Below are 24,330 nucleotides of genomic sequence, written 5' to 3' on the forward strand. Positions count from 1 at the left end.
GGACTATCAAGAAGAAGTCATCACCGCCCTTTTGTACCCTGAAAACCCACCGGAAAATATTCGCTCTGATTCTGTGAGCAGACTGCACGAGCGTCACTTTCCTGAGCAAACCCCCTCCCGTGAAACAGGCAACAGAAATCAGAAGAGGTGCCGGGTGTGCTCCAGAAGAGGAATTCGAAAAGACACCACGTATTACTGTCCCGATTGTCCTTCCCAACCAGGCCTCTGTATTGGAACATGTTTCCGCCGTTACCATACGTTTCTTCATTATTAGGGACGTATGGTAAACGCAATTCTAATTTCCTGTAATTTCCCCCCACACCCCTTATGCCACTGCACTCATACCTCTGCCTTCTCCGGAACCGACCATGGCCTGTTATACGACCACTCTTTTGCCTAACCCTAAACATACTTCTGCCTTCTCCGGAACCGACCATGGCCTGTTATACGACCACTCTTTTGCCTAACCCTAAACATACCTCTGCCTTCTCTGGAACTGACCCTGGCTTGTTATACGACCACTCTTTTGCCTAACCCTAAACTGTACCTACCTCTGCCTGCTCTGGAACTGACCCTGGACTGTTTGACCACGTTTTTTGCCTGCCCCTTGGATTGATCTTTTACCCTGCTATACTAGTGGGAACACAGGGGTCTCACATATGTGAGGGGCTCCAGAATTGTTTTTCTGGATGAAAAAACTAATTTTTTAGTTTTCTCATTCCCGGATTAGGGTCTGGTTGCCTGGAGGCTTCAAAGAGATTTGGGTGGGAGAAGCCTCTACCCCTGTCCCCATTCCCCTACCCATGGCCCACTACTTGGACCATGTTCCTACCAGGACAAATATTTTGCCACTGCTGGCACTGTACTGACTATGGACAATATTCCTGCCTGCTGCCTGCTGCCTGGACAATTCCATTCACTGTCGCTGACCAGTGACCATGTCCCTGCCTGCTGCCTGGATCGGGGCTCTCCTTCTGTGGACAATTGCACTACTAAAACCACAGGTAATCTTCTTTTTTTTTTACCCATTACTCAGCAGAATGTATTTTAGGGTGTAATTCTTGGTATGTACATGCTGTGTTAGAAATATGAAGGCCCTTCAAAAATGTGATAGATTGTAAGGAAATTGGATGTGTAATGTATGTCCCTAGAACACCTGATGGTGCTTCTTGGATGTTGGGCCTCTGTATGTGGCCACGCTGTGTAAAAGTCTCACACATGTGGTATCGCCATACTCAGGAGGAGCAGCAGAATATATTTTGGGGTGTAATTTTTTCTATGTACATGCTATGTGTTGGAAATATCCTATAAATGGACAACTTTCTGTAAAAAAAATGCGTTTTTATTTTTTTCCACATTTTCCAAAAACATCTGGAAAAAAATGAACTGTTCAAAAGACTCACTATGCCTCATAGATTATACGTTGGGGTGTTAGCTTTCCAAAATGGGGTCACTTTGTGGGCGTTTCCATTGTCCTGGTGCTCCAGGGCCTTCAAAAGTGTAATAGGTGGGTGAGAGATTAGATGTGTAATTTATGCTCCTAGAATGCTTGAAGTTGCTACTTCGGTGTTGGGCCTCTGTATGTGGCCACGCTGTGTAAAAGTCTCACACATGTGGTATCGCCATACTCAGGAGGAGCAGCAGAATATATTTTGGGGTGTAATTTTTTCTATGTACATGCTATGTGTTGGAAATATCCTATAAATGGACAACTTTCTGTAAAAAAAAATGCGTTTTTATTTTTTTCCACATTTTCCAAAAACATCTGGAAAAAAATTAACTGTTCAAAAGACTCATTATGCCTCATAGATTATACGTTGGGGTGTTAGCTTTCCAAAATGGGGTCACTTTGTGGGCGTTTCCATTGTCCTGGTGCTCCAGGGCCTTCAAAAGTGTAATAGGTGGTTGAGAGATTAGATGTGTAATTTATGCTCCTAGAATGCTTGAAGTTGCTACTTCGGTGTTGGGCCTCTGTATGTGGCCACGCTGTGTAAAAGTCTCACACATGTGGTATCGCCATACTCAGGAGGAGCAGCAGAATATATTTTGGGGTGTCATTTTTTCTATGTACATGCTATGTGTTGGAAATATCCTATAAATGGACAACTTTCTGTAAAAAAAAAATGCGTTTTTATTTTTTTCCACATTTTCCAAAAACATCTGGAAAAAAATGAACTGTTCAAAAGACTCATTATGCCTCATAGATTATACGTTGGGGTGTTAGCTTTCCAAAATGGGGTCACTTTGTGGGCGTTTCCATTGTCCTGGTGCTCCAGGGCCTTCAAAAGTGTAATAGGTGGTTGAGAGATTAGATGTGTAATTTATGCTCCTAGAATGCTTGAAGTTGCTACTTCGGTGTTGGGCCTCTGTATGTGGCCACGCTGTGTAAAAGTCTCACACATGTGGTATCGCCATACTCAGGAGGAGCAGCAGAATATATTTTGGGGTGCCATTTGTGGAATATACATGCCATGTGAGAGAAATAACCTGTTATAATGACAATATTGGTATGAAAAAAAAAAAAATCTTGATTTTGCAAAGAATTGTGGGAACAAATGACAACTTCAAAAAACTAACTATGACTCTTACTAACTACCTTAAAAAGTCTACTTTCCAAAAAGGGGTCATTTGGGGGGTATTTTTCCTTTATTGGCTTGTTAGGGTCTCAAGAAATGAGAGAAGCTGTCAGTACTTCAGGTGTGATCAAATTGTTCAATTTTCAGAAATTGGTACCATAGCTTGTAGACCCTATAACTTTCACCCAGACTAAATAATATCCAAATTTTTTATTTATTTTTTACCAAAAATATGTAGCAGTATGCATTTTAGGCCAAATGTATGAGGAAAAATTACTTTTTTACAAAATGATATGATAGAAATGAAGAAAAATTCATTTTTTTACAAAATTTTCGTTCTTTTTTCATTAATAGCGAAAAAAAAAAACCGCAGAGGTGATCAAATACCACCAAAAGAAAGCTCTATTTGTGGGAAAAAAAAGGACAAAAATTTCATTTGGTTACAGTGTTGTATGACTGAGTTATTGTCATTCAAAACGTGAGAGCACCAAAAGCTGAAAATTGGTCTGGTTATTAAGGGTGTTTAAGTGCCCAGTTGTCAAGTGGTTAAAGAATCAGAAGACCGACTGTATGGACTAAAAATTATGTGATGTAATGCATAGCAATGTTGTTTGTACATTTCAATACAGAGAAAAAAAGACTCTTTTCTACTGTGAGAAGAATATGTGGTGTTTACTCCTCTGGTCTATAGATGTCACTATTTACAGTTGTTAGAAGTATAATACTGTATTTTCTATACTCTGTACAAGTTTGTTCCAGTTCTGCATTTATTTTATGGATGCCTGAACTTTTTAATAATGCACTCTCCAACTACCCTGCCTCCCAGACTACAGGACACTACACACTCCTAAAGTTTTGAGGGCAGTTTTGAGAAGCTTATTTACATGGGTAATGAAAACAGTTAGTGATTAACCACTTGCCGACTGCTGCACGTCGATATACGTCGGCAGAATGGCAGCAGTAGGCAAATGGGCGTACCTGTACGTCCCCTTTAAGAATCAGTGCGGCGGGCGTCCCATGACCGTGCCCGCTGGACCCACGGACTCAATGTCTGCCAGTGTCCCGCGATCGAGTCACAGGGAGGCAGAACAGGTGGATGCCTGTGTAAACAGGACACTGATCGTCTGCTCCCTGTCATTGGGAGCAGCGATCAGTGTTGTGTCACAATAAGCCCAGCCCCCACACCGTTAGAATCACTCCCTATGACACACTTAACCCCTTCCTCGCCCCCTAGTGGTTAACCCATTCCCTGCAAGTGTCATTTACACAGTAATCAGTGCATTTTTATAGCACTGATCGCTGTTTAAATGACAATGGTCCCAAAATAGCGTCAAAAGTGTCCGATGTGTCCGCCATAATGTAGCAGTCATGATAACCACCACCATAGCTAGTAAAAAAAAATATTTGTCCTGTGAACACAGACTTTCTCATTAAGGGTTCCCACTTGGTTCATGATTGGATACCACTCATCTTATGGGCCGTACACACGACCGAACATGTCTGCTGAAACTGGTCCGCGGACCAGTTTCAGCAGACATGTTCAATCGTGTGTAGGCCCGAGCGGACAGGATTCCAGCATACATTTGCCCGCCGGGCCTTTTTCCAGCGGGCAAATATTTCTGGACTTGTTTTAAAACAGCACGCTGAAATCCTGCCCGCTCGGACATGTTCGGTCGTCTGTACAGACCTACCGTACATGTCCGAGCGCCCGCCATCCCTCGCATGCGTCGAATGACTTCGACGCATGCGTGGAAGCATTGAACTGGCAGGGCCGCCCACGTCGCCGTGTCATCGTCGTATTGTTTACGCGCGGATTTCTGTATGATGGTGAGTACAGCCACCATACAGAAATCCCCGGGCAGACATGTACGGTGAAAACGGTCCGTTTCATCGTACATGTATGCTCGTCTGTACGCGGCCTTACAGTTTCACCCCTGCTTTGAATGTTATTTTTCACTATAAAAGACATTGGCATTCATTCAGGGACAGTTATTTGGGGGTTCCTGAATTTAAGAATCTTTATCATTATCTTTTTTATCATTACACACAGGAGGGGTCACACAACTGGTGAAAGCAGTTTTTGTGCTTGCCTAAGAAGAAGAATTTTTCTTATTTTTGATTAAAAAAAGAGACGTGCCTGTTTTCAAACTGCATTCATTGTTCCAACATGATTAAGGGTAACCACTTTTTCCATCCACATAAAGGCCATGAAGTCAAACTTAAAGTGGTTTTAAACATCAGTCAACAAATCTGAGCAAAGCTTGGGACCATTGACATTTATACAGCGATCAGAGCTAAAAATAGTCACTGATTACTGTATAAATGTCACTGTCATGGAAAAGGTTAACACTAGGGGGCGATCAAGGGGTTAACTGTTTTCCCTATGAGTGTTTCTTACCGTGGGGGGGGGGGGCTTACTGGGACATGACAGAGATCACTGTTCCCAACCACAGGGAACAGAGGATCCCTGTCATGTCACCTGTAAGAACGAGGAAATGCCTTGTTTACATATGCATCTCCCTGTTGTTAATGAAATTAACAGGTGCACTAGATGGGCAAAATTGAGGCCACTTCCAAAACAGGAATGGTTTAACAGGTAGAGGCCACTGACAATTTTTCCCTACTCATCTTTTCTGACAGTTTTTTTACTAGTTTTGCATTTGGCTAGGGTTAGTGTCACTACTGGTAGCATGAGACAATACCTGGACCCTATAAAGGTTGAACAGGCAGTTCAAGTCCTCCAGCATGGCACATCAATAGGTGCTATTGCCAGAAAAGCATAGAGTAGATTCCAGTAGATAGGCTGTTGCTCCACCAGCCTGAACCATTGATACAAGGCAGGATGGATCCATGCTTTCATGTTGTTTACGCCAAATCCTGACCCTACCATCTTAATGTTACTCAGACCAATTTTGGTGAGCCTGTGAGAATTGTAGCCTCAGTTTCCTGTTCTTAGCTGACAGGAGATCTGCTTCAAGGTTTGATGTGTTGTGCATTCAGAGATGCTATTCTGCATACCTTGGTTGTACCGAGTGGCTATTTGCGTTACTGTTGCCTTTCTATCATCTTGAACCAGTCTGCCCATTCTGCTCTGACATCAACAAGGCATTTTCGTCCACACAACTGCCGCTCACTGGATATTTTCTCTTCTTCGTACCATTTTCTGTAAACCCTAGAGATGGTTGTGCGTGAAAATCCCAGTAAATCAGGAGTTTTTGAAAAATATTTAGACCAGCCTGTCTGGTACCAACAACCATGCCATGTTCAAAGTCACTAAAATCCCCTTTCTTTCCCATTCTGATGCTCGAAACTTGAACTTCAGAAAGTTGTCTTCACCATGTCTAGATGCCTAAATGCATTGAGTTTCTGCCATGTGACTGGCTAATAAGCACTTTGTTTTACCAAGCAATTGAACAGGTGTACCTAATAAAGTGGCCAGTGAGTGCACGTTTTTGACAGTAGACACCCACCCAGCCAAAGCCTTTCCTTTAACAGGCCATCATATTTAAAATGGGTACATACATTATGTTTCCTAACCTGTCTGCACTGCATACTAATTTCATACAAAATAAGTAGATTCCATGTTATCAGCTGTTAGATAACATGCATTTAAAATGTCTACACAATCAGATTTAGGTATCAAAGATTTACTTGAAATAGGTGGGCAGAATTCAGTGGTATTCCATAGAACACCAAATTTGAATTTATTTTTCTCCATTGGGGGTGTTTTCATCTTTTATACAAAATAAGGTGCAATCAGCGCAAATATATAGATCAAAATATTTAAAATAATATGTTAAGTGAAGAAGACCCCCAGGGTTCGGATCACAAGTAATGCCGGCTGAACACTACAGGATAGTCGCAAAAATCCAAGGAGATACAAAATTATAGAAAATTTAGTGCAGCGCAAAACTAAGGCAAGTGAAATACTGATATGGTAGTAATACTGGTATAATGAGTACCAGTAAACTTATATATGTGTATATATATTATTAAAAAAGTCCAAGAAAAAAAAAAAAATTATTAGATAAAACTCAAAGTCATAGTCCCAAATCCACAGGTGTCAAAAATTGAATGAAGTAGATATAATCAATCTCCACCACGTGATTAACCACCAGACATAAAGTGATCCCTCCACCGTTAGAGATGGCCTGGTTCCTGTTTATTGTGATACCTGCCTTACTGACCATTTGTTAACTCAGTGGTCCACACATGAAGGTGAGAGTAGCCATCTCTAACGGTGGAGGGATCACTTTATGTCTGGTGGTTAATCACGTGGTGGAGATTGATTATATCTACTTGATTCAATTTTTGACACCTGTGGATTTGGGACTATGACTTTGAGTTTTATCTATTTTTTCTTGGACTTTTTTAATAATATATATACACATATATAAGTGTTTTCATCTTTAGTCGGGAAATTTCCCTCACTTGTCCATGTCAAGTAGATACACCAGAAGTGAAAGATAATCTCCTCAAAATGAGGAAAATCCCTCCTAATTTCACCATAACAAGTGTCCCTATTCAAAAATGACCTCTATACTTGTTTTTGTGACCACAAAACAATTTAGATTTCCCCTTACATTGAGCAATGGTCACCATGACAAATAGGTCTCTCTAGCAGTGATACAAAGAAAAAAAACAGAGGTCTTGCCACTTTGATCACTGTATCGAATCTAAAAAAGTTTTGCCTTTAGATAAGGTCAAGTCCAGATTCAGCCCTGTCCCTCTCAATTATCCTCCTACACCCTGGAGGGCCCCACAATTGTATGTTTTGCTCTGCTTTTTCATAAATACCTTTTTCAGATGCCTGAGCTAAATAAATGTGGTTCTCTGCTGATGCAAATATCTGCATGGATGTGAATACCTTGTGAGTGAAGAGCACTGTGGTGAGGGCCATTCATTTACAGTATATCCTCATAAAACTGAAGTAATCTTGTAGCCAGTCGGGCTTTAAGTCATCCAGTGAACAATAAAACTTAAAAAAAAATTAAATAAAGATAAAAAAAAAATATCAGCTATGTCAGCCTCCATGATTCCGCCGAGCAAGTTTTTTGTTTAAAGTGGCAGTGAGCACAACTATCAGTGGCCCAGATTCAAGTAGCAATTGAGCCTGTGTAACCATAGGTTACACAGCGCAATTGCTTACTTGCTCCGGCGTTACGAATGCTCCTGATTCAGGAACATCGTAACGCCGACTGCAGCCTAAAATCTGCGTGGCATATGGCTCTTATGCCACGCATATTTTAGGCTGCATTCTTGCGATGCCCGCTAGGGGGCGCTCCCATTGTGCTCAGTGTATAGTATGCAAATTGCATACTAACACCGATTCACAATGTTGCGCGAGCCCTGAGTACGCAAGTTACGTCGTTTCCGTACGGCGTGTTTAGCGTAAGGCTGCCCCTTCTAATAGTAGGGGCAGCCAATGCTAAAGGATACCCGCCGTTCCCGCGTCGCGATATTTGAATGTTACGTCGTTTGCGTAAGTGATTCGTGAATGGCGCTGGACGCCATTCACGTTCACTCTGAAGCAAATGACGTCCTTGCAACGTCATTTGCCGCAATGCACGTCGGGAAAGTTTCCAGACGGAGCATGCGCTCTACGCTCAGCGCGGGAGCGCGCCTAATTTAAATGATTCCCGCCCCCTACGCGCCCTCACAATTTACGGAGCTACTGCTCCGTATATCGAGGGCAGCGGAGCAAATTTGCGGGGGCGCAGGGCAAAATCGTTGCCCTGCGCCTCCGCACAAAAAGCGCAATTCTCTTTGAATCCGGGCCAGTGTTTATAATCTCCATAATGTACCTATGGATGCTTTTTTTTCCAACATTTCCGTGTCAATATATCTTTATTGTGTAATAGTAACGACAAGTATACAGAATTTTCAGATAGTATCAACATATACAGAGGAAAATACTTAAATACTATATAATGAAGCATAACATCTATATCACATATGAACTCCATTCTTGAAAATTTGATCAAAATAAACTCGAAAGATAAACTAAGAAGTCCATCAACACATATTCCTGGATATCTGAGGTCTTTCGGCGTAACTTATGAACTTCGCTCCAGGCGTTGTACTGCTTCCAAGTCGGTAGAAGCATCTAGTTAGTGTTGTATTTTCCTAATAACTTAGGTAAATAGAAGTCGCAAATGCGAGGTAATAAGGAAAAAATAAAAAGGAAAATTATAAAGCATTAAATTAAAAGAGGGAAGGTAAGGGAAGGAGGAAGGGGTAGAGGGCTCTGCAGGACTAGACCGGGGATCCATCTGTATTTTGGTAATATAAATCAGGCTGCCTATACAATGGCTGGACTACCATGGCATCAATACCGCATTAACAAATGTGTTCTGCATTGTGAGATTAATCCAGGGTTCCCATATACATTCAAATCTGGCAATCGTATCCGATTCAATGGCCGACATTTTGGCATACTTCATTGCTGTGTTCATTCTATTGACAGCTTCGCTCATTAATAAATTAGGAGATCTCCATGCTTTCGCTATTGTTTGTTTTGCTGCCGTAAGGCTGGCCATTCGAAGGGAAGACCCACTTTCGCCGCATTCAATTCTGTGCTGGAAAGTGAAACGTTGAGGGCCAGGCATTTCTTAGGGTTTATCGCTAATCCCGAAAAAGACGCAAATTGGTGTAAAATTGGGGTTAAGTTGGGACCAGAAACTTGGGGAGACGAGAGGAACAATAAGATGTCGTCCGCATATAGACATAATTTGTGTTTTACACCGCCCAATTCAATACCCATTACCTTGGGGTCTGCTCTTATTTTTTGGGCCAGAGGTTCTATAAGGAGGGCAAACAATAAAGGGGATAATGGACAGCCTTGTCTAGTGCCTCTCTGTATGGAGAATGCATCTGATTTATATCCTGCGTATTTGACATACGCTTTCGGGTTTTTGTATAACTGTAGAACCCATCGCATGAAGTTGGGACCAAAGCCCCATTTCAGCAATGAGTACTCTAGGTATGACCAAGAGACAGAGTCGAAGGCTTGTCTAATATCTAGTGATAAGAAGCATGCTGGAATTTTCCTCTTTCTTGCAATGTGTGCTAATAGACTTGCCCTCCGAATGTTATCCCCTGCTTGTCTATTGGGCATGAATCCCACTTGATCCCGATGAATCAGTGATCCAATAATCTTGTTCAGTCTGCTGGCTAGGATTTTGCCAAGTATTTTAATGTCTGTGTTAAGCATGGATGTCGGGCGGTAGTTTTCGCTAAGGGTAGCGTCTGAATGCGGTTTGGGTATCATACAAATCGTGGCCGTGAGGGATTCTTGTCTAAAGGATTTATGGTTCAATAGATCATTAAAGGCGTCAGCCATTGTGGAGGAGATCTGCTCCTTGAGCGTTGTATAGTAACGCGCAGTAAACCCGTCTGGACCTGGTCTTTTATTTATTTTAAGGTCTTTGATGGCCGCCAGAATGTCTGTTGGTGTTATAGGTTCGTCTAAAAGTGCGTTTTGGGAATCACTCAATCGTGGTAACTGTAAATCGGAAAAGAAGGTATCAGCTTCCTGTGAGTTGAATACTTTATTTTCGGAATACAATTTTTTAAGGTGCGTACTGAATTTTTGCACTATTTTGATCGGATTACTAGAAATGTTATTATTTGCAATTTTTAAATGAATGGGTTTGTATGTTTTATTGATTGAATTAAGTGATCTTGCAAGGAGTGAGCCTGATTTGTTAGCATATTTGTAGAAAAAGTGTTTCGTCCTATATAGAGATTTATTGGCAGATTCCGTGAGGAATAAGTCATATTCCGTTCGCGCCTTGTCGAGACGGGCTTTTGTTTTGGGCGAATGACTATGTTGAAAGGCCATGAATGCCAGATTGTGCTCTAGTTCAAGTTTATTTGCTAGTTGCTTGCGTTCCCTTTTAAGGATACCGTATTGTTTTTGTATTATTCCCCTCAGCACTGGTTTGTGCGCTTCCCACAGTGTTAGCGGTGAGATTTCCGGGGTTGCATTTAGTGTCAGGTATTCCTTTAGGCTTTGCTCTATTACCATTTTATAAGATGGGTGTTTGAGAATTATATCTGGCAGGTACCATGTGGAATCATGCTTTTTGGGTATAGTCGAGGCTAGAGTGGTAAGGACTGCGTTGTGATCCGACCAAGGAATATGAACGATGCCGGAGTCAAGTACCTCCGGCAGCATACCTATTGTCAAAAAAACGTGATCAATACGGCTAGACGATTGATGTGGATTTGAGAAGTACGTGTAAGAGCGCCTGGTGGGGTTCATTTCCCTCCAGGAGTCCACTAGATTGTACTTAGATAGTAAGTTGGAGAGGGACCATTTGACCTGTTTTTTCGGAGGGGAGTAGGGGGTTTTGTCCAAAAATGGGAGGAGAACCTGATTAGAATCCCCACAAATAAAGAGGGAGCCAAATTTGTTTGTGTTTACCACTTGAAATAAGTGCGACATGAATGGGAGTGGGTTTTGATTGGGAGCATAATATGACACAATAGTTACTGCAGCGTCCATTATATGACCTGTTAGTATGATATAGCGACCCTCTGGGTCCTTTATTTCAGACTTTACCGTAAATTGTGTAGACCTATGAAAGGCAATTAGGGTGCCCCTTTTTTTAGATGAAGCGGACGCTGTATAAACTTGAGGGTAGGAAGCATGAAAAAATTTAGGAGTGGTGGTAGGGGTGAAGTGGGTTTCCTGTAAGCATACTACATGTGCTTTCTTGGCTTGAAAATATCTGAAAGCCTTCACTCGTTTTTGTGGAACATTTAGACCCTGCACATTTAATGATAGTACATTCAAAGGAGCCATGGCAGCCAAACCGTTCCGCACCTCTTACCATGTGAGCCTGTACAACGATTACCCGGTCTAGTCCGTGCAGAGGGGGGAAGAAGAGGAAAGAGGGGGTTCAGGAAAGTGATTACCTTCAAAAAAGAAAACAAAACATTACTGATAAAATAACAAACAAGCATCAGAATGAATAAAAAATGTTCCGAACTGGCCCGTGACCGGGAGAGAAGTACCCGGTCAGGGGAAAAAGGGCCCACGTCTGGCCCCCGCATATTATTGCGAGGATCAGAGGGGAGCCAAATGTGGCGCATGTATTATCCGTGCCATGGAGACCCGCGTCCAAAAAGAAATTCTGTAAGCACCCATAGCGGGTACTGAATGTACAACATCTCTAAGAACTCCTATAATATACGGGGTAACTGGTCTGTGTAAATAAGAAGAACTATTGGTTTTTAAGGAAAAGGGGGAAGAGAGAGTAAAGTAAAACTCCACTCAGTGAAAACCGGGATGGTGGCATCTCTCGCCCATTAGGCAGGGGAGAATTAGCATAAAGGTAACAGATTATATGTAGGGCACTAGGAGAGGATGGGTTAGATTGAAGTGTCCTAGTGAGAGATTGGTAAAAGACAAAAAGTAGTGTAAGTAATAGACAATCTGGCAGTTGGGTTTACCGGTCCCCTGGATAGGGGAGGGGAGTGACTAATCTTGTGGTGTGAGGAAACTGAGCCACTGAATAAAATCCCATGCATGTTAGTGGTCCCTCCTGTGAGGGCATTGGTTATAACAATGGTTGAAAAGTAGAAGAGAAAATTAAAGAAATATATAAAAAAGAAGAGAAAAAAAAAAAAAAATTGGTCACTGTAACTGCCATGTGTTTTGCAAACAACATATGAACAAGTTCCTGCCCTTAGGCAGAGGGAAAAAATAAGTATCTTGCGCAGAGGAATCAGTCCATAGTATCTTCCTGGTCTTGTGCTAGCTCTTGAGCCACAAATCTGCCACGCTTGTGTATTTGATGGATGCCGTTAATGTGGTCTTGCTTGGGTGAAGTGTTGTGAGGAGAGGAGGATGCAGATCTTCTGCGTGCAGCATGCGCTGTCGGTGGTTTTTCAATAATTTTGAAGTCAATAAGTGCTTGGTGAAGCTGATCTGGGGTTCTGCACACTATTTTGGTACCTTGAAAAGTGAACCTCAGGGAGAAGGGGAAACCCCATTGGTATTTAATTTGGCGATGCTGTAATTCTTGAAGGAGGGGTTTCATAGCCCTTCTCTTATTTATCGTCAGCTGGGAAATGTCCGCAAAAATCTGAAAGTCATGCCCCTGAAAGGATAATTTCTTTTTTTCTCTGGTGGCCTCCATTATTAATTCTTTGGTTTTGTAAAAATGGAATTTGGCTATGATGTCTCTAGGCGGTCCATCCGCTTTCCTGGGGGCAAGAGCCCTGTGGACTCTGTCCATTTCCAGTCTGTTTACGGGTATACCAGGCAGCAGTTCCTGACATAGTGCCAATATGGTTCCATGCAGGTCAATGACTGATTCGGGCAGTCCCCTAAACCTTATATTGGACCTCCTGGCTCTATTTTCGAAATCTTCCAGTCTGTTTTGCAGGGTTAAATTTTCTTCCTTAAGGGTATCAATTTCAGTCAAACACTCTTGTGTGAATACCTCAATTTCGTCCATTTTTGATTCAAGGGCATCAGTGCGGCCCCCAAGGTCCCTAATCTCCTTGGTGAGATTGGCTGTTATCTGGTCTGAGGTAACTTGCAGCGCTCTGTGAAGCATCTTTTCAAATTGCTGCAAAAGACCTGAGGGGACCGCTGCATCCTGTCTTAATAAAGATGAGGGTTCTTCTAACGTGTCCTCTCCTTCACTATCAGTGACTATATTACTGCGGGAAGCCATTTGCTTCTCTGGCTTGGTTAATGGTTTCTTCCTCCTCACTACCTCTGAGGAGAATTCACCTGAGGTAACTGGCGCCTTTTTCACAGCCGCGCTCTTAAGATGCTGAGTGCCGTTTGTGCCGCTGTTCTTGTTCTTTCCCCTGTTTCCTCCCAGCACCATCTTATATCATTCGGTGCCTCTCACCTTCCGGGAGTCCGTTCCGGTGTCCCCGTTCGTTTTGACGGATCGGTCCGTCGTTTATTTGCGGGTTTATCTCCTGCACGGAGCAGAGCTCTAGCCCAGCATTACCGCTCCGCTAGGCTCCGCCCACACGCCCCTTTTTTCCAACATTTCATGTGTTTCTTAAGCATAGTACACTTTTCAAAAAAATTAAAGGAACACTTTGAAAACATATCAGATCTCAACGGGAAAAATCTCATGCTGGATATCTATACTGATATGGACTGGGTAATGTGTTAGGAATGAAAGGATGGCACATCATTTTATGGAAATGAAAATTATCCACCTACAGAGGGCTGAATTCAAAGACAGCCCGAAAATCAAAGTGAAAAAATTATGCACCAAGCTAGTCCAACAACTCAAAATGGTCCTCAGTAGTTTGTATGGCCCCCAAGTGCTTGTATTCATGCCTAACAACATCAGGGCATGCTCCTAATTAGAGTTGAGTGGACACCTGGATGTTCGGGTTCGGACCCGAACCCGAACTTTGAAAAAAAAGTTCGGGTTCGGGACCGAACCCGACCCAAACTTTGACCCGAACCCCATTGAAGTCAATGGGGACCCGGACTTTTGACTACTAAAATGTCTCTAAAAAACTAAGGAAAAGGGCTGGAGGGCTGCAAAGGGTAAGCGTTGAAAATGCTTTTCTTAAATTTCCTATCTCCCTTGGATCGACCCAACATCGGTCGCTGGGTCATGTAGAAACCACCCTCTGATTGGCCCCACTATGGCCAACTTTAAGTTGGCTTGTCGATCTTTGGATTTAGTTCCCTCACCAGGGCCAATGACACCCATCACCCAAAACCCAGACTTCCCACCTGGCTTAGGTCCAAATATAGGGTCCCGGATCAGATAACACTTACGCCGGCGTATCTCGAGATGTGCGGCGTAAGTGTAAATTTGCGCCGTCGTATCTATGCGCCGTACCCACAGAACCAGATACGCCTCAAAATAGCCTTCTTCCTACCGGCGTAACTTTTCTATGCCAGCGCGGCGTAGGCGCATATTTACGCTGGACGGATCTTCCGCTCCCATGGATTTTGTATTCAAATATGCAAATGAGTGAGATACGCCGATTCAGAAACGTACGTTTGGCCGGTGCGCGTAAGTGGAAAGTCCGGCGGAAAGTTACCACTCATAAAGCAGGGGTAACTTTGCACCAGACGTGTGCAGGTCAGCTGGAGAGCAGCTACAGCAGCACCGTTACAGACGACCTGAGCACCAACACTTGCAGGACAACACATCTGCATGCCAACATGCCAGGGGCAGCTGTGGTCATAGCACTACTGCGTCGAAAGGCACGTAGGAGGGCACGGGAGAGGATATACCGAACGCACATTGACGTCTTTGGCATGGGTGAATCAGAGGTGTATCGCATCTTCAGATTCAGCCCTGATGCCATCCTGGAATTAGCCAGAACCCTGCAGGATGACATCACCAGCAAGACACACCGCGTACATGCAGTGCAGCCACTGGTCAAGGTACTGGCAACACTGCATTTCCTCGCCAGTGGATCTTTTCAAAGAACAAGTGGAGTCGTGGCTGGTTTGTCACAATCCACCATGAGCAGATGTATGCACCAGGTTGTCCCCGCAATCCTCAGACGCATGTCCCACCACTTCATCAAACCCACCCAGGAGCATCTGCTGCAGAAGGCAATGGCAGATTTCTACAGAATTGCAGGATTCCCACGCACTGTGGGGGCCCTTGATTGCACACATGTGGCACTACGGCCCCCCCATGACACAGAGCACATATACTGCAATCGGAAGCACTGGCATTCCATCAACGTACAGGTGATAGCCGATGCCCAATGCCTCATATGGCACGTCCGTGCCAAACACCCAGGGGCCAGCCACGACAGCTTCATATACCGTCAAAGCAACATCCCAACAGAATTCGAACAGAACGTGTACGGGAACAGCTGGCTGGTTGGTGAGTGACATGGGAGTCAGGCATGACTGTCCGACCCCATGATGCAGACATCACGAGGGGCACATGCATGACTAACATCCTCCTGTCTTATCCCATCCAGGTGACGCGGCATATGCACTTGGACCCCATCTCATGACTCCATTCCGGAATCCCCAAACCAGAGGAGAGAGAAGATACAATGATGCACAAGCATGCACCCGTGGAGTGGTGGAACGCACATTTGGCCTCCTGAAGTCCCGTTTCCGATGCCTGGATAAGTCTGGGGGTACCCTGTTGTATTCCCCAAACTTTGTGTGCCAGATCATCGGGGCATGTTGCATTCTGCACAACTACGACATGAGAAAGGGCCTGGAGATTAACCTATGTGATGACCTGACCCCTCAACCACACAGTCCCCCCCTGCCCGAGGGTACCCCGTCTGCTGAGGAAAGAGCAGTCAGGAGATGCCTCGTGGTAGGCTTCTTTTCAAGTTAAACACACACATTCTTCATGGCACAAGGAGAATGCACGCATGCACACCACTGTGGTCCCTAGCACACACACCCCACATCCTCATCAAATTGGATTAGCCCAAGTACACCGCACGGGACTTGGGAGCAGCAACGCCGCACCAAGGCTCCAATTAGGTTGCTGTACATTCATACACCATTCACACGGGTCGTGGGGATAACTTCTCCCCAACGACCGAGGGTGACACCCCTTTGCCGGCAGGAGTGTCACCCCCCCACATTCACACACCAGTCACACTGTAGCCTGCACTACTCCCCGTGTGCAGGTATTTAAAATAAAATAAAACTCATAATCTGAGTATAAAATAAAGAAAAAACCCATCACCGGAGTATAAAATAAAGAAAAAACTCAGCACTTGAATATAAATTAGCATGATCCAAAAATTAATCGGCCCTGTCGTGGGGTCCGTCTGGTCCCTAGGCTCCTGGGGCGCAGTTGCCTGGGGCGAGCCTCAGGTGGGGGGGCTGGTGGTGGAACATCCCCCGGTCTCTCCCTGGATGCCCTCCATTGCCACGGCTATATGGTGGAGGTATAGATTGGTGGCAGCCTGCATCCGCAGCCGGTGGGTGGTGTTGCTGCGCTGTTGGCGCCTTGTCTGCCTCCCCTCCTCACAGACAGCAGCTGCCAGGCTCCGGACCTCGGAGACAAGGCCAGATGTGGTGGCCTGCAGGTCCACCATACAGGTCACAAGGGCTGACCCGTTGCCAACCATGTCCTGCAGGCTCTCATTGATCGTTACATTCTGCCCAGCCTGCTGGGTGAGGGCCTCCTGCACAGCCACAGTGCAGGCAGCAATGCTCTCGGCCGAGGAGGCCAGGCTATCTGCAACTCTGTGCAGATCACCCACTAGAGAACCCATATGGCGGGTCTGCCTCGTCTGGTCCCTCGCCACATTATCTTCAAATTCCTCAGGGACTCCTCTGGTTTTCCGGGTATCCTTCCTAGGGGCCAGAGAGGCTTGGAACTGGCTGTAGGGGAGGTCCCTTGAGGGGGTATGCCTGATAGGGATGGTAGCCCTTGAGGGGCTATCCCTGATAGGGATGGTGGCCCTTGAGGGGCTATCCCTGATAGGGATGGTGGCCCTTGTGGGGCTATCCCTGATGGGGGAGGAGGTTTGGGAGGGACCAGGTATGGGGGTCTCCTCCATAAGGTATACCGCATCCTCCTCTTTCCCGACGTGCTCCTCCTCCACTTCCTCAACAGGTGAGGAGGGGTCACTCTCCACCATGGATGGCGTGGGTCGCCCATCAGCCGATGACGGCCCAGCTCCCTCCTGCACATCTGTGGATGACACAAAACATTCACATGTTGGTGGAGCCACACACTTGTCACATGTTCCCTTGCCCCCCCACACATGCTACACACCAGACAGAAGATAAAACTCACTTACCTGTCCTCAAGGACTGTTCCCCAGAATCAAAGCCCTCCAGGCCCTCCACCAGCTGCCTATCCAGAAACTTGGCAATGACCATCTCCTCTGCCGTCAGGGAGATGTTTGCGGCTGGTCCTCCTCCTGTGCCAGTGGCATGCCTCCTCATCGCCACTAGCTTCTCCTTGACCAGTCTCCGCAGATCGTTGATCTTTTTACGTATATGTTTTGGCTCCCTAGCCGCCACACCAAGGGCATTCACCTGTGTGGTGATCTCCGCATATATGCGGATTTTGTCATCCTTCCCAGTGGTGCCACTCTGTGGCCCATAGAGGCGGGCACCGTGTTGGGAGAGGCCATCAATAATAATAGCCTTCTCCTCAGTTGGTCATCCGCCGGTCACTGGAAGTCCCTGGTGCAGACATAATTCCAAAAATACAAAAGTACTAGCACCCAAAAATGCTTGTGTACTTTTGCACTTGACGGGCGCATGTCTAGGCGTATTTATGCACTGGGCGTAGGCAGTGGGCCGGCGTATCTTAGGGGTTACGCCGGGCGCAGTTGTGCGCATGCGCAGATGGGGCAGACGTTTAAGATACGCCTGACGTATCTCTCTGTGACACGGTCGGACCATCATTTGCATGGGGTGACGCCCACTTACACTTACGCCGCCTTACGCCGTCGAAAATACGTTCCGCTGGTGCATCTTGGTGAGTAATATCTTTCTGAATACAGTACATGCCTCTCCGCGCTCGTCCGGCGTAGCCTAAATAAGATGCGCTACGCCGGCGTAAATATGCGCCAATATATCTGAATCCGGCCCACGGTCTCCAGACTCCTGTGAGGTGCAGGCTAGGGCACGTCAATTTTTTCGCAACGGTTCTCTTCTCCCCCTTTCGGAAATGTACGCTAAATTTGCAGACCTTCATATTAAATTCCTACAGATTAGACACTTCTTTCACAATAACCCGACGCCCTCACGATGGTATAGGGATCTGACCCCTTTTGAGCTTATTTGTAATGCGTCTGCTCCCCAGGCTCACCTGATATCTTCGCTATACGCCCTTCTAGTGTCTACGGTCACTCCCAGCATTGACCTCCACCAAAAGTGGAACTTGGACTTAGCATTTAACCTCTCCCCTAAAGATTGGGAACGAGTATGGGAATTCACTCACAAAGGGTCTATCAACTTGTTGGCCCAGGAGAATAGATTTAAAATCTATTCAAGGTGGTACCGAACACCAGACAAGCTTCACAAAATCTTCCCCGGGGTCCCACCTACGTGTTGGAGATGCAACGCGGAGGAGGGCACGTTCCTACACATATGGTGGAGTTGCCCTGTACTACGGCCGTTTTGGGACAGAATCCACAACCTCATTACCCAAATAACTTCCTTCACCCCTGAGCTTACCTCAGCTCAATATCTACTACACCACACGTCCCTTCCGAGGAAGGCGTACAACAAATCCCTCATGTTACACCTCATAAATGCGGCCACCCAATGCATCCCTGTGAGATGGAAAACCACTTCCCCTCCCTCGGTCGCAGACTGGCACTCCCGGGTAAAAAAGATTGAAGAAATGGAAAGAATTATTCACCAGGCCAAAGATACACACGAGAAGTACAGGTTCACTTGGGCCTGCTGGATACACTATAGAGAGTCCCTGACCTCCCAAGACTCCGGTGCTCTTCCTTCACCTACTATGTGAAGAGTCTTTCTAGTTGACACTTAGCTCATCCTGGATATCCGCCCCCCTTTTACCCTTTCCTGACCTCCCCAATAGACCCCCATCTGGTATACTACAATGCTCGTTAGTTATGGTGAGAGGGGTTATCGTTATCTTTATCTTTCAGCCTGCTCTCTTACTCCTTAACCCTATTTGTGCCTACCTCCCGAACTGTATGTCCCGGAGACCTGAATGTCTCTGGGTTCCAATGCCAATTTTGCTTTGATTGATTTTAGGACCGTGGGGTGGGTGCTCCGTTGGAACCTTGAATATTCTTGGGTTTGGTAACCCTCCATGGGTCCCCCCCACTCCCGCTCACACTCTGCTCCCGTTAGGGGTGGGCGGGACGGGGGACCAACACTTGGTTCCCATGATTATCTTTAGCGACAAGGTCCCCCCCCCTATAATATAATATTCTGAATCCCAGACTACATACTGTGGCGGATCGGTCTGCTTGGATGTTGAACTTTCAGTTTCCCTTCTAAGGCCCGGTACACACGAGCAAACATGTACGATGAAACCGGTCCGTCGGACCGTTTTCACCGTACATGCCTGCCAGAGGGCTTCTGTACGATGGTTGTACTAACCATCGTACAGAAGTCCGTGCGTAAACAATACGCGGGGCGTGTCCGCGTCGTCGCCGCGACGATGACGCGGCGATGACGCGGAGACGTGGGCGGGCCTGCCATTTAAAGGCTTCCACGCATGCGTCGAAGTCATTCGACGCATGCGAGGGACGGCGGGCGCTCGGACATGTACGGTAGGTCTGTACTGACGACTGTACATGTCCGAGCGGGCAGGATTCCAGCGGACGGTTTTAAAACACGTCCAGGAATATTTGCCCGCTGGGAAAAGGCCCAGGCGGGCAAATGTTTGCTGGAATTCGGCCCGCTCGCGCCTACACACGACCGAACATGTATGCTGAAACTGGCCCGCGGACCAGTTTCAGCATACATGTTTGGTCGTGTGTACGGGGCCTTAGAGTAATGCGTGAAATATTCATGATTCTTAGTATTGATGCTTCGCGCTCGATAGCGCAACGGTTCAACCTTATTTGTATGACTGCTTATGACTTACAGAACTGCCATATTATTGTATTTGTTTTTCTTTTGTGTTTGTACTCAAAAATTCTTATTAAAGAGATTTAAAAAAAAAAAAAGTTTCTTTCAGAAATAAAATATTTAGGGGGGGCGTGTCCAACCGCCGAGCTGCATGGAAGCCTGATACCACAGCTCCTGCACTGACCGGAGAATCCGACATTTAAGCGGCCAACCTACGCCCCAATAATGCATCACCAGAGCCAATACACGATGGGGAACCCGCCTGGCACCTCCAGGAAACGGAAAGATTACCGCCCGCCGAGGAAACTAACTGATTTCTTCTCCTCACCTCACGGCGCTCGAATCCAAGATGGCGCCCGCGACCGCTCACCGCGAGGAGAGAGAGCATACACTGACCTGCCGGACGATGGGGACGAATTCGTGCATCCCAGCTCACCCCCTCACGGCCCACCGCCACCCTCCGGACTGTCCTCCACTACTGCCAGCCCTGCAAAAGCGCGGATGAGGATGGACCTTCACCCCCAGGCCTCTGAGGTAAGGCCTACACTAGACAGCCTCCCCTCACTGGATCCAACATCATCCCCTATAGCAGCATTTCCCACTACCGACCAGCCTGTCATGGACACAGTGATAAAGGATATGCTTATCTCCTTGCACACATCGCTGCACAGTGACATCTCCACCATGATCTCAGCTTTTAAAACTGAAATGACACATGTAAATGGGAGGGTGGGCCGCATTGAACAACAGATGAGCACCATGACAGTCACGGTTAATGATCTAGTAGATGCCCATGACCACGCAAAAGACGACCACCAGTGGTTGCGCGCCAAGATGGCGGACCTCGAGGACAGGTCAAGGCGCAACAATGTGAAAATACGCGGCATCCCTGAATCGGTCTTGCCTGCTGACCTAAATTCATACACCAGAAAAATGATCGCCACGCTTTTACCAGATCTCCCCCTGTGGAAACAATCATCGACCGTATTCACCGCCTACCAAAACCTTCTCATCTGCCACCTGAAATACCCCGAGATACCCTTATGAGAATTCACTTCTACCACGCTAAAGATATGCTCATGTCCAAATCCAGACGGCTGGGCCAGCTACCTCCGCCCTACACAAAGCTGCAGCTTTTCGCTGACATCTCCCAATACACCCGTCAGCAGCGGAGACAACTCCAGACCATCACCAAACCTCTGAACAATCACAAGATTCCCTACCAATGGGGATTCCCGACCAAACTTATGATCACAAGAAATGGGGTTAAACACAATGTGCATACGGTAGAAGAGGGTATTCACCTCCTCAAAAAATGGCACATTATTCCAGATGGCAACGCAACACCCCGTGACACCTCTCCCAACCATCCACATCCCAATGCCATGGAATCCCACCCCAGTGTTGCTAATTGACCATATGGTTGGTGCGCTACTACCTGTTACTTAAACATGCACTCCGGTCGGTGCCTGCTCGTTGCAGTTGATACACGGACTTTTACCCTCCGAAAGACTCAGTAGTCGTTTCTGATATACTACTGACCACGGTGTTTTAAACACACCCAGCACTGTTGTTAATCTGTTTACACCCATTGCTGTTACTGTTAACCCTTCCTTGTGCTCCCTGACCTTCTCCTTTCCTTCCCCTTTCTACCGGATCCCTGGAGAGCTCCACACATCTGAGAAAACACACTTCCTGAACTAGGACTTGGTTTAACGCCACAGCCCACCTGATCCCACGCCTAAAAGACCCGCAACGAACTGTGAGTACCTGACTATCCGCTCTTACTACACTGTACCGAAAATGCCTAAATTCATGACCCTAAACGCTAAAGGCCTAAACCACCCTGCTAAGAGGGCGTCACTATGGAAAACAGCCCGCACGTCCCTATGTGACATCATCTGTGTGCAGGAGACACACTTCAAATCCACGGCAGAGCCGACCTGTACCAACAAACAATTCCCAACTATCCTTAAGGCCTCTGGCCCTGAGAAGAAAAACGGAGTTTTAATCGCCATCAGAGACACCATACCATTTACCCTCCACAACAGCATGACAGATGTCAATGGTAGATACCTTGCACTGGACTGCTCCTTGGACAATGTAAGATACACTATAGTCAACGTCTACGTCCCCAACACGAGGCAGATCAGCTTCCTATCCAAGCTTATGAAAAAACTCAATCGCTTTAAACAAGGACACCTTATCATCTGCGGGGATTTTAACATAGTCCCTGACAACTCGATTGACGCCTCTTCCCGAACGGGCAGAAATGCATCGCCTATGGGCTCCTTCATGAGAACACACGACCTATACGACGCTTGGAGATGTCTGCACACCACTGAAAGAGACTATTCATACTTCTCCCCTCGCCACAACTCCTACATGAGGATTGACTATTTCCTGGTAGACAAATGGTCCCTTCCCAGTGTCTTGAACTCTGAGATCTCTACCATTAAGTGGTCCGACCACGCACCCGTCACCATGTCCTTAAATGCCTCTCCCTCCCTTGCACGATCAAGGATCTGGAGGGCTAATGCATCCCTCATTCACTCCCCACAACACTCTGCGTATATCGCAGACCGTCTAACTGAATTTTTCTCCCTGAATGCAGGTTCTGTGAAAGACAATTCTATGTTGTGGAACGCACACAAGGCGTTCATAAGAGGAATGTTTATTCAAATAGGGGCAAGAGAGAGGAGGTTGAAAACACACCGCCTAGACACTTTGACCTCTGAAATAAGAACGCTGGAGGCTCAAAATCAGTCTAATCCCACCCTTGATGCTAAAAACAAACTAGACCTCCTGAGGAGTGACCTTAGGGCACACCTGCTGGAATCCTATGAACGGGCCCATACCTACTTCAAAGCCACACACTACTCCACAGGCAACAAAGCTGGCAAGCTCATGGCCAATAGAATCAAAGGTCATCTTGCCAAAACCAAAATTACCCACCTGTTCCATCCTTCCTCAAAACAGAAACTTATTGACCCCACGGAGATTGCTGATGCCTTCAGCTATTACTATAACACCTTATATAATCTTAAAGATGACAGTTCAGTGCCCCAACCGTCTCCCCAAGACATAGAAGCATTTCTCCACGACATCAATCTCCCTAAGTTGTCTGTAGACCAATTGGAGTCGCTGAACGCACCTTTCACTCCCCTAGAAATCCTACAAACGATCGCAGGGCTGCCCTCCAACAAATCCCCAGGCCCTGATGGCTTGACTAGCGAGTACTATAAGAAATTCGGCCCGATACTTGCACCTTTTCTGACTAATGTCTGCAACGATGCTGCTTCTTCCTCCTCTCTCCCCCCTGAAATGTTATCCGCCCTGATTGTTACTCTGCCGAAGCCAGGCAAGGAACCCACATGTGCCCAAAACTTCCGTCCTATTTCCCTCCTTAACTTGGACGCCAAGATCCACGCCAAACTAATAGCCAACCGCCTGATTAACTTGATGCCCCTACTCATCCATAAAGACCAATCTGGCTTTACTAAAGGTAGGCAGGCCTTTGATGCAACCCGTAGACTCATTAACCTCATCCATACCGCGGGGTCGACTCGAACGCCTTCTCTGCTCCTATCACTGGATGCAGAGAAGGCGTTCGATCGGGTCCACTGGGGTTACATGCATGCGACCCTCACTAAATTTGGGTTTCAGGGTCCTATACTCTCCGCCATCATGGCATTATACTCCTCCCCATCAGCCCAGGTATATACCTCGGAAATACTCTCAAAACCTTTCCTAATTTCCAACGGCACGCGCCAAGGCTGTCCCCTATCGCCACTAATCTTTAATCTCATCATGGAACCTCTAGCAGAACACGTTAGAACTCACGAATCAATAACGGGCCTAAAAATTGGCATCTCGGATCATAAAATCAATTTGTTTGCCGATGACGTGATAATAATGTTAAGTAATCCCCTTTCCTCCCTGGCTTCGGTGCAGTTATTACTACGGAAATTTGCTAATGTGTCTTACTATAAGGTGAATGAACAAAAATCGTACATTCTCGACATAGGACTGGACGCCATCACTAGCAACTTGCTTAGACACAAATACCCATACCCTTGGGCAGACACAGGTATACCATACTTAGGTATCACACTGACTAAATCCACATCAACCCTATTCCCCCAAAACTACACCGAGGCGAAACAGATGCTTATCCGAGAAACTGCAAAAATTTCCAGACACAAATTTTCTTGGGCGGGGAGACTTGCGGCCTTTAAACTA

The sequence above is a fragment of the Rana temporaria genome, chromosome 7, assembly GCF_905171775.1.
Source record: "Rana temporaria chromosome 7, aRanTem1.1, whole genome shotgun sequence".
NCBI lineage: Eukaryota > Metazoa > Chordata > Amphibia > Anura > Ranidae > Rana > Rana temporaria.